We start from the raw sequence: 11,967 nt of genomic DNA, 5'->3' as shown, positions 1-11,967 counted from the left end.
TTTAAGAATTTAGATGCTACACCACTTGGTGCATATATGTTTAATATTATAATGCTTCATTATCTATGCTACCTTTTAGCAAGATATAGTGCCCTTCCTTATCTCTTTTAATTAGATCAGTTTTTGTTTTTGCTTGATCTGAGATCAGGATGGCTACCCCTGCTTTTCTGACTTCACCTGAAGCATAGTAGATTTTGCTCCAACCTTTTACCTTTACTCTGCATGTATCTCCCTGCTTCAGGTGTATTTCCTGTAAACATATTGTAGGATTCTGGCTTTTAATCCATTCTGCTAACCGCTTCCTCTTTATGGGGGAGTTTACCCCATTCACATTTATGGTTAAAATGACCAATTCTGTATTACTTGCCATCTTGTTAACCCCTGTTTATGCTTTTCTCCCTTCTTTCCCCCTTCCCCCCCTTCCCAGTATTAAACTTGTGAGCATCACTTGCTTCTTGCAGCCCTCTCTTTTTAGTATCCCCCCCACCTTGAAGTTCCTCCCCCTATCTTACTTCTTTCCCTCACAGTTTCTGTATTCTCTTCTGCTTAGCTTATTCCTTCCCTTTTCACTTTTCCCTTCTCACTTTTCAATGAGGTGGAAGAAGTTTCACCATACATTGAATATGTCTACAATTTTTCTCTTAAAGCCAATTCTGATGGCAGTAAGATACCCACTATATTCATCCCCCTCCATTCTTTCTCTCAGATATAAAAGGTTTCCTTTCCCTCTTTGTGAGATGTAGTCCCCCCACTTTACCCTTTTTCTGGTACAATGCCCTTTCCACCTCTAGTTTCTAGAACAAGGTATACATGTATTCTTTATACATCTTTACAGCAGAAATATAGTTCCCAAGATTTCTTTTTAGGTTTCTCTTGAGTTCTATATTTGTAGATTAAACTTTTTGTTAAGTTCTGGTTTTTTCATCAAAAATAGGTGAAATTCGCTTATTTTATTGAATGACCATCTTCTTCCCTGGAAAAGATGCTCATTCTGGCTAAGTTATTTTTGGTTGCATACCGAGTTCCTTAGCCTTTTGGAATATCATATTCCAGGCCCTTCGATCTTTTAATGTGAATGCTGCTAGATCCTGGGTGATCCTTATTGTGGTTCCTCTATATTTGAATTGGGTTTTTCTAGCCACTTGGAGTATTTTTTCCTTTGTTTGAGGGTTCTGGCTTTTGGCCACTATATTTCCTGGTGTTTTAATTTTAGGATCCCTTTCAGTAGGTGATCGATGAATCCTTTCAATGTCTATTTTACCCTCTGTTTCTATGACTTCTGGGCAGTTCTATTTGATAATTTCCTGGAAAATTGCACCAGGCTCTTTTTTTCATCATATTTTTTTGGGAGTCCAATAATTCTCAGATTGTCTCTCTTAGACCTATTTTCCAGGTCTGTTGTTTTCCCAAGAAGGTATTTCACATTTTCTCCATTGTTTGATTTTTTTCATTTTGCTTGACTGATTCTTCTTGTCTCCTCAAGTCATTCAATTCCATTTGTTCTATTCTGATTTTCAATGAAGTGTTTTCTTCACTCACTTTTTTTATATCTTTTTCTAATTGTCCAATTGTGTTGTTTTGTTCTATGGAATTTTTTCCCATTTCACCAATTTTATTTTTTAGAGAGCTATTTTCTGTTTCCAGTTTACTAATCCTATTTTTCAAGGCTTTGATTTCTTTACCCACTCTGTCTTTAAGTGAGTGGGATGACTTCTCCAGACTCTCTTGCCAAGCCTCCCTCTCCTTTTCCCATTTTTCTTCTAGCTCTCTTGTGAGAGCCTTTTTAATTTCTTCTATGAGATTCATCTGTGCTGAGGAACAGATGATCTCCTGTGGGGATTCACCTGAGACAATCTGCTTTTAGTCTCCTCAGGGTTTAGAGTCTGCTCTCTGTCCATATAAAAGCTGTCAATTGTTAAGGTCTTTTTCATTTTTTTGCTCATTTTGTCAGAGAAGAATCAGAGACAAACTAGCAAAGAAAAAAAGAAAAAAAAAAACCAAATGGAATCTGCTTTTTTGGGGTGAGGGGCTGGGCAGTGTTACCGAGCTTCCTCTACAGACTGCTGGGGGTGGGGTGGGGCAGTGAGGCACTAGCAGGACTGTGCTGCGCCTGTGCTCCGAGACTGAGAGCATGCTGAGACAATGTGAGGGAGGGGTGGCCAGGTCCCAAGGAACTCCAGCTGTTTGGGGTTGTATTCTTCATCCCTGGTGTTTTTAGCTTCTCTGCTGGGCTACTGACTTGCTGCCAGGGCAAAGTATCCAATCCTGTAGTAAAGCTCTCCCTACAGAGACGGCTGAGATCACACCCTAACCTGCTCCGGTCTGCTCGGCTGTGAGCTGCCTGCCAAGCTCTTACTGCTGCTGCCTGCCCTCAGCCTGTGCCCGATCTAAAACCATCCTGCCCTTGAGCAAAAACAGACCTTTCCTGGTGAATCTCAAGGATTTCTTCTCTTGGTAACTATTTGTGTTTTTTTTTTTTTTTTCAGTCAGGCATTAATTCAGAGGCTTGTAATGAGATGGATTCTGAGAGAAAATGTGGAGCTTACACCGCTGTTTGCCTCCTCACCGCCATCTTGGCTGGAAGTTTCTTTTTTTAACTTTGATATGAGTCTATTGGGATATGTAAGTGGTTGATTATTAGCCCCCTTTTCTCTTTCTTTCTTTCTTTCTTTTTTTAACTTTGATAGCATTTTCACTCTCATTCTTGCTAGTACACAGCATATTACAGTAAAACATTAGGTAAAGAAATAATCAGCATTTGTAGAAATAAGTTGAGAATAAATGCATATTTTGTGAGTAGCATTTGGCAACTCATTAATAACAAAATACATCTGATTCTGACATGTAGTAAATTCACAAAAACAGTACAGCCGGCCTCCTCCTCCTCCTGAATTCATGATCTGGATTTCAGCTTAGTCTCTGGAGAAAAATTAAAACCCCACTTAGAGAATTCCATTTTCTCCAACTGGATGCTGGCTAGGCTCCAGCCCTAATTTCTTCATTGACACTGCAATATCGAACAAGTAGTCGTAACACTCACACATGGTTTTAGCTTTTTCCCATGTTTCTCCCCAAACATGTATACCCCATGGTGCCTGACTAAAACAGCACAGGAATCGGGGTATTCATTCATTGCTTGAGTCATTCATTCTTTGAGGTCCTTTTCCTCTGGTGTATTCTCAATAATGGGGACCACTAACATATCATCATATCTGTAACAACCTCCAGAGGTGTATTTCCTGATTCCTTTTATCATCTCCTGATGTGTAATTTTAAACTCTCATCCTGGAAAGAGAAAGGTGGCCATCACAGCAGCCTTAGAATGAGTATGGATCACTGCTCCTAATCCTCTCATAGTGTAAGCATTCATAAAGAGAGGTGTACACTGACTTTTTCTTAGATTCTTGTATGGTGGAGGTCCACTGATGTCCTGTTCATTTATGTCAAAAAAAAACATGTCTTCAGGCTGAATTCATTCTTTTTGCACTCCTGATGGAGCAATGTAGATTTCATTGCCATGCTTCAAGCTAATTCCTCTGCCAGTCCCAGTGACCCAGCCCAAATGATAAAACTGTTTGCTGAGCTCTGAAATCAAATTTCTTGGATGTTCCTTGTCCTGTACCAGGACACTGTGAGAACAACACTGTGAGTTGGGCAAGCAGCCATGTCTCAGCTGAGCCACACCGTACAACCTTCTTCAGGAACCTGCCCCTTTTCTCTTTCTTTAAAGAATGGGCCACATTGCAATTTGTGTCAATGTTGTAATTTCCATTTATATTCAGTGTACTTCTTTCGAACATTTCTCACTTTTAAAGGACTCCTTTCTTTTTTTCACCAAGAAAATAAAGACAAAAATAATCTTTGTTATACATTTGGAAAAATCTGTACTTGCCCATATTTCTTTTCTTTACTTTAAATGGAAATAGACATAAAAGTCAGGAGTAGTTACAGTGAACATTATAATCTGTTCATATGTTATTTTCTCCAAGATTCTTTTGTATCCCTCTGCCTAAAAGAATATTCAGAGAATTGTTGTTGAAAATAACATTGGAGGGGCACTAGTTAGCTTACATTTCCTTTCATTAAATGATATATATGAGAGTGGTAATGGAAAAGTAGGAGAAGACACCAAAGAGAAACAATTAAACAAGACAAACCAACACTTCTGTAAACCTTTAATGATTTTCTCTTTCTGCATATCCAATCTTTTCTTTTAGAGGAAAAAATACTTCACAAGCATCAGATAATAGTGTACACTGTTTCTTTAATTGGTTATTATACTAAATTACAATTTAGTTTTCAGTGTGATGACATAGACCATGCATTAATAGCAATTGTATAGATAGAAGCCACCTCTTCCAGAAACAACTCAGATAATGAACCATATATAGATTTTGCTTTGGCATTTTTCTACTTTCAGCTGACATTGGAAAGAGAGGAATTAGCTTTTATAAATAGCTAACAGAGTAAAGACTAAGAGTGGGAGTTCAGTCAGGTCTATTGAGGAGGCAAAGGTAAGAAGAAAAGACCATTTGGTTTGCCATACAACCTCTTCTGTTTCAGATTTTTGCTGCATTCTTGTTCTCTTCTCTCTCTTTTTTTCCCCCCTATAGCTACTCAACATCATCAGTTCTGGCTTTCTCAGTGGGTCTCTTATTCCTTTGCAAACAAGTAGAATAGCTCCTTTGTGCTAACTACCTCTGATCCCCATCTTCTCTGAAACATGAAGTGGTAATAAAGTGTAGTTTCCCCATAACTGTCCTCTACAGAAGTCAATCATGTTCCTCTATTCCTTCTTTTTCACATTTATAATCTTTTTGACTTTGGTTTTGGAATCTGGTGGGTCATATAAGAACTAAGATAAACTGTGAACATGATCTACCTGCTCCACAACCTATCCTTAGGTTGAGTAGAGGGAATTATGGTCATGAGCTATTGGTGGGAGCATGGTTTCATGTTTGAGCTATACTTTTGAAGTACCTACTAATTTGTAAAAGCTCATATGATTATTAAGTGGTTAAATATAACTGGAGTCCTTAGACTTCTAAAACAGAATTGGTAGGCACTCTAGTCAACAACAGAGATGAGAGATGATCTAACCTTCTGGGGTAGAATTAAAGAATTCCTGGTGGAAGGGATCAGAATTCTTTTTTTTTTTTAATTTTTCCATTTTTATTTAAAACTAAATACAAAATAAGGAAAAAAGACAAATAGAAAAAGGAAACACCAAATATTGATATGTGCCAAGCAGAACATCAGAGAGGCTTCAAAATATCTAACAATGAATTTCCATTTCAAAAAGCAAATATAATAGAAGACATTATATTCATGACTGTTCATATTTTCTCTGCTTCCTTGTAGATTATTCTTTTGTTTTCTGCTGAGCATTCTCTCTCTCTATTTTTTTTCCTGTTTCGCACCTCCCACCTAATCCAAGCAGGCCACAGTTAAATACAGATATATTTATGTATACACACACACACACACACACACACACACACACATACACTTACCCCACACAAATAGAAATACACTTATGAACATACATATATCTGTATACCCACATAAAACATTTAACATGCACATATGTACATAAGCATATAGGCATGCATGTAAAACAAAATTAATATGAATGACATATTTCAATGATTACTAGCCCTACTTTTTTTCTAATAAATTCTACTTATATTCCTTGTTTGTACTTTAGTTCTACTTCTTAACTTGCCTTACTATTACTTAGCCATCCCACACCAATGGATCCCTCTGGGCTGTAATCTTCTCCCCACCCCTTTTCTTCCTTCTTTATCTCATTCCCATTAATCTATATACCTTATTCCACTTCCATTAATCTAAACAACGTTGTGTACCCTTACTCTCTCCTTAACATTTTATAGATTTTGGAGGGTGATATACCCAATCTGGTTTGTTTGTTTGTATATGTATGCATATATATATATATATATATATATATATATGTATTTGTTATTCCCTACTTAACCCATTCCCAATGTCAGTAGATTTTCAGAATTACAAGCCCTCTTCTCCCTTCTAATGCCTCTGTGTTGGTTCTTCCTCTGCACCTCATTCATATAGCATAATTACCATTTTTACCTTTTGCTATGTAGTTTTGCTTTTCTTAAACAATTTCCTAAACTGTTTTCCTAGACTGTCAGTGCCTCAATCTTTCTTTTAAAGTACCCAATTAGTGATGTCAATCTTAAATTTATGGTTTACATTTCAATGTAAAAAACATAAAAATTTGTCCTTGTTCAGTTCCTTGAAATTAATCTTTGAGGTTGGCTCTTATATATTAAATTTTCTATCAAGTTCAGGTTCATTTGAGACAAAGTCCTGAAAATCTGCAAATTCATTGAATGCCTCATTTTTTTTCCCATTCAGTATTATGGTTAATTTTGCTGGAAATGATATTGTTTTGCTTTAGATCTAATTCTTTTGATTGTTGATATATATTGTTCAGGGCCTATCATTTTTTAATGTGGTTGATGATAAACCCTATATAATCGCAAGTATAACTCCAGCATATTTGAACTTATTTTTGTTTGTTTCTTGTAAGATTTTCTCTTTGATCAGGGGGTTTCAAAATTCAGCAATGATATTCCTAGGATATCTTTAAGGTGGTTGTAGTTTGCCAGAACTCTGGAGAAATATACTTGAGGTAAGGATTCTTACAACAAGGTGTTAACTCAGTGGAATTGATAAGACAATGGCTATCTAGTTTAGCATGGTGATTAATAATTCTCTAGTTTAGTATGATTGATTTAATCATACAACAAATAATGGTTCCCTAGTGATATAATGATTGGCTTATACTCAGTATGATATTCATCATTTAATTGTAATAGAGTATTTAAGAGGTCAGAGTCAGACCTAGAGGAGAGACTCGGAGATAGACAGAGAAGGTAGAGGATTGGAGGCAGGAGGACTCTAAGAGAAGAGAAGACTTGACCAGCCTCATGGTGGCACTCCTGTCGTCATCATTTCTCCACTAAGACCAAGGACTCCAGCTGGTTCGGAGATCCTCCAGAGAGCTAGTCTGGACACTATATTTTAATCACCCTGGTGTGGGGGCTGTAGAAAACAATGGTACATTTTGTCACCCCCAACTTGGGGGCTCTAGGAAGCAGGACATTACATTTGGATGTGCAGACTACTGACTGACTGACTGACTGAGACTGCTGATGCAGACTTGGAGACTGAAGGAGACAATAAAGACTCTGGACTTTATTCCTGACTATTCTTACAGTGATTATTCTACTGAAAACAAGGCCCATTGGGAGCACCTCCAGAGAGCTAGCCAGAACATTACATTTTGGCACCTGAACAAGAATGTAAGGATTTACACTCAGCAGTCCAACTGATAAGATCATGAGTTCAGTGGAGAAGTCCTCGTCACCAGGAAATATGGTGGGTACAAAAATAGACAAGCAGGAAACTTTAGTAAGGGCTAAACTAGTGTTTCAACTGAAATGGGATAAATGATTAGAATCTGTGGATTTTTTTTTTCTATATTTACTTTCCCCTTTTATTCTTGGATTATTTCTTGTATAATTTTGTCAAGGTTCTTTTTGTAGTCAAAGCTCTAGGTAGTCAAATTATTCTTATGCTTTTTCTTCTTGGTCTGTACTACAGACTTGTTTTTCTTCTAAGATGTTTCATATTCTCTTCTAATATTTCATTTTTTACATTTTGTTTTATTATTTCTTGGTCTAAAACTTTACTGTCTTTCCCTTCCCCAATTCTAATTTTCAAAGAATTGTTTTCTTCTTTAAAATTGTCTGCTTTTCTAGATAGTGAACTTTCCCCCCATAGTTTTCATGTTTTTCTTGGATGGTTTCTATTTTCAAATTTCCCCCCCCCCTCAATTTCTCTCATTTCATTTTTACTCCTTTTTGAATTCTTTTATAATTTTTTTTTTCTGGGCAAGTAACCATTTAATATTACTCTGAGAAGTAATAAAAGAGTAGAAGAGGCTTCTTTTTTGTTTAACTTCATGGTCCTTTTTGAAGATGAATTCCATAGTAAGTTTCTATGATTTAGTTTTTTCTTCTTTGTTCATTTCTTTCTTTCTTTCTTTCTTTCTTTCTTTCTTTCTTTCTTTCTTTCTTTCTTTCTTTTTTAATGAAAATTATTAGTGTAAGGATCTGTGATCCTAGGATGGGGGTGGGGATAGGGGAAAGATATTGCTTGACTTCACTTCAGCACTTCATTCTACCCTGGAGCCCCAAACCACAAACTTCAATTTCCTTCAAGTGTCCATAGCCAGCAGTTCTCTTGTTTCACTTCTGCACTCACCTTGGGAGTATGAGCTGATTCCTTCTTGGTCAGGGCCACATCTCAGCAGCATAGGTAGGCCTGATTGTTCCTAATCAGCCAATATTCCCTACACCTTCCCAGACTCAGATTTTCATCTCCTCTTACTGTCCAGGAAGTGAAAGTTCCTACAGGTCTGGCTAAGGCTACCTTGGAACCTAGCTAGCTCCAGGGCTTTTCCCACACTATTTCTGCAGAGTTAGCCTGGAGGTGTTTATACTTCATACCAGTTATATCCTGGTCTTGGAATCTTTGGGGTGTTCTCAGGTTGTCCCAGGAGGATCCCTGTTCTGGCCCAAATCTGAATTATGAGGTTATTATTGTGGTTGTTTATGGGGGAATTCTGGAGAGCCTAGAATTTTCTGACCTACTCTGACATCTTCCTAGGCCTCTCCTCTGGGGATCAAAATTCTTAAGTCTTTCAAAGTTGCTTGTCCTTAAAATGTAATCATAGTATACATTGTTCTAGTTTGGTTGCTTTATTCCATATTGGTTTATCTGAATCCATCTTAATCATTTTTTTCCATTTCTTAGTGCAAATTTATTTAGTGAGATAGCATAATAAGAAAAGTAACAATAAAACACTCCCTTCATAAGTCTATGCACACTATCCTGCAAGTCCACATATAAATACTGCATACAATTGATATATAAGGAAGACTCACATAAATAACACATATGGACAGGACACACACACACATAGGAAGTAAAGACACATAAGAAACCTTGCTAGCCAAAGTATATACATGCAGAGACATTTAATGCTTCCAATACTGGGAGGGGGGGGGGGATTGCTAATCATATTTTTTATGGCACAATAATATTCTGTCACATTTCTTCACCACAACTTATTCTGCTATTTTTTTCAGGTAATCAGTATGCATAGGTAGCAGACTACCAGTCTGCCTATGAAATTGAGGATAATGGTTGCTATTTATCTATGCTTTTCCCTGTTGGAATCTGTCTTCCCATAACTCTCATTCCTGTTTGGCTGTGTTGTTTTTCAGAAGCATCTCTCTTCTTTTTTTACTGCACTTTGTTTGGTTAAAAATTGTTTCCTCATCCATATTTGCCAAATATATATATGCTTTCATTCTCCTCTAATTTGTTTATGATGTGACGTTTAAATATCTAGCAGATATATCCATATGGAGCTTGCTGTGATATATGATCTAAATTTAATTTCTAATTTTAATCATGTGATTATTTTTCATGTGCTTCTTGCAAACAGCATATTGTTGGTTTTCTTTTTAAAATATATTTTATCCTCATGTTTTGTGGGCAAGTTTATTCCATTTGTGTTCAATTTTATAAGTGAACATTAGAAATTTCTCTTTATATATCTACTCCTTTCACCTCACTTTCATTTTTATAAAAAAAGAAAGTGATAGAAGAGGATTGTGCTCAGCATTGGTGATATGTACTTGGAACCATATCTTGCCAACATGAGTTTTCCTCCCCTTTTTATCTTGAATAAACCCTTAGCATGATAATTACCTCCCTTTTCTTCTTTTTAATCTTTAATCTCAAAGTGCTCTTTGAGATTGGACTTAGTTTTGATTGTGATTATTCACTTACTACCTTAACTCTTAAACTCTTCTTTTCTTCACCTTTTCCCTACCTTCAAGATTTAAGAACTCAGTAAGAATTCTGTAGCTATCTGTGATCAAAGTACTTCTGTGGTTATCTATCACTTCTGAATTTTTTTTCTCTGGGGTTTCCTCGATCAAACAGCTGTCACTTTATTCCAGAAGGTTTCCTTGATCAATGTGCTACCATGAGTTGAACTTCTAGATTTTCTATGTCTGATTTCTCTGACAGGACCCATTCTCATTTGTTTAAAGATTCTAGTTGTTCTTATTTTAGTGTAATTCTGGGCTAAATAAAGTAGCATACTAATATTTCTCTTGGGAGTTTTTGTTATTGCTTAGTCTCCAGTTTGTTCTAGAGCATTGCTAGAATAAAAGTGGGAGAATTTGTGTTTTGGTGTGACCTTTAATAAAACCATCTTAATTAGACCATTGAACCCTTTGTTTAAAGGAGTGGAATTGTTTGGATAAGAAATTTTCTAAAATAGTTTATTTACATATAAAAATGTGAACAAAAGATCACAGTTTCAGATATGTCACTATTTAGCTATCTGAACAACTTGTTTGAATATGTACAATGTAATTACTTTACTTGGTTTTATTTGTTTTATTATACCAAGGTTTTAAATCATGCCTTGAAGGCTATTTTATAAGAGCCTACTACTGTTAGTTTCCACACAAAGAACTCAATTTTACATCAAAATATTGTTTTTATAAGAGAAATATTATTCTAGAAAACTCTGAGATATTACTTGACATTCAGCAAATTGGCAAAGAGACAAAAGAGAAAAATCATTGTTGGAAAGACTAAGGAAGTTTACTATGCAAAGGTCTAATCATTCTATATTCATATAATTTAGAATTATGTAAACAAAATGACTAAAATATCCACATCCTTTGATCCAGGAATTTGAGTGTTAGTCACACACCCCAAGGACATCAATAGATAAAAGAAAGTTTCCATTTGGTAACATTATTTGTAACAGCCCTCTTTGCATTAACCAAAAACTGTAGAGTGTAGATATCTATCAATTAAAGAAAAACAAAAATTGTGGTGGCTTAATGTAATATTGTTATATAATACATGCATACAAATATATACATATATATGTATATGTAAGTGTATATGCATGTATAAAGTCCAAATGGAAAATACATTTGCATTGTTCAAATGCTTGCTCATCTATGAACTGAAAGCCTATTGTTGGAGGCCATATCATAAAAGTAGAAGTGCTGACACTCCTTGCATTCTGGGTAAATAGACTAGCCTAGGCAGAATCTTCTTCTTAAATTTTTTTCCTATATGGCTGCTACCCCATAGGATGGTATTATGGACTTTACGTGGGACTTATGTTTTTGATCCATCTTCTCAGTTTTGTCTGACTTTTCATGAAATACTTGTGATTTTGTTGGCAAAAATACTTCAGTTGTTAGTCATTTCTTTCTCTAGTTAATTTTATAGTTGAGAACATTGAGACAAACAGGGTTAAATGATTTGACCAGGGACACAAAGCTTGTCAGTGTCAGAGGCTGAATTTGAACTCACACCTTCCTGATTCAAGATCTGGTACTCTATCTACTATGTCACCTAGCTGTTCCATCATGACTTTACTACAGCAATTAATAATAATAGCTAGCATTGCTATAACATGTTAAGATCATTTAATGACCAGAAAATACCTATGAGATATATTGGGGAAACTGAAGAAGTTTAAATGACTTGCTCAATGTCATACAGATAGTGTCTGTATTCAAACTGCATTCTAATGCAGTTTTTACTGATTCTGAGCCTAGCACCTATTTACTGCACCATCTAGCTGCCAAGTCAATTATCAAGTCTTCCCTTTACCCCATTTTGTTTTTTATTCTAGTATGCTTGTGGTTTGAAGAAATCTAATGGCGTAAGGTTACCTAAATTTTGATTCAATAAATATTTTTGAATGCATATTATAAACATGATTTTACTTAAATATTAAGATACCAATGATCTACATTTTACATAGTAAGGTTTCTATAAATAAAAACCTTGGGGAAACATTATATTCAA

General features: G+C 35.8%; 1 pseudogene; it reads right to left on the bottom strand.

Moving 5' to 3' along the window:
- Positions 1 to 2,907: 2,907 nt before the first annotated feature.
- On the bottom strand, positions 2,908 to 3,533 carry LOC100916203 (annotated as a pseudogene).
- Positions 3,534 to 11,967: the final 8,434 nt, after the last annotated feature.

Source organism: Sarcophilus harrisii, chromosome 3, assembly GCF_902635505.1.
Source record: "Sarcophilus harrisii chromosome 3, mSarHar1.11, whole genome shotgun sequence".
Classification (NCBI taxonomy): domain Eukaryota; kingdom Metazoa; phylum Chordata; class Mammalia; order Dasyuromorphia; family Dasyuridae; genus Sarcophilus; species Sarcophilus harrisii.
This window is presented reverse-complemented; position numbering and strand designations above follow the sequence as displayed.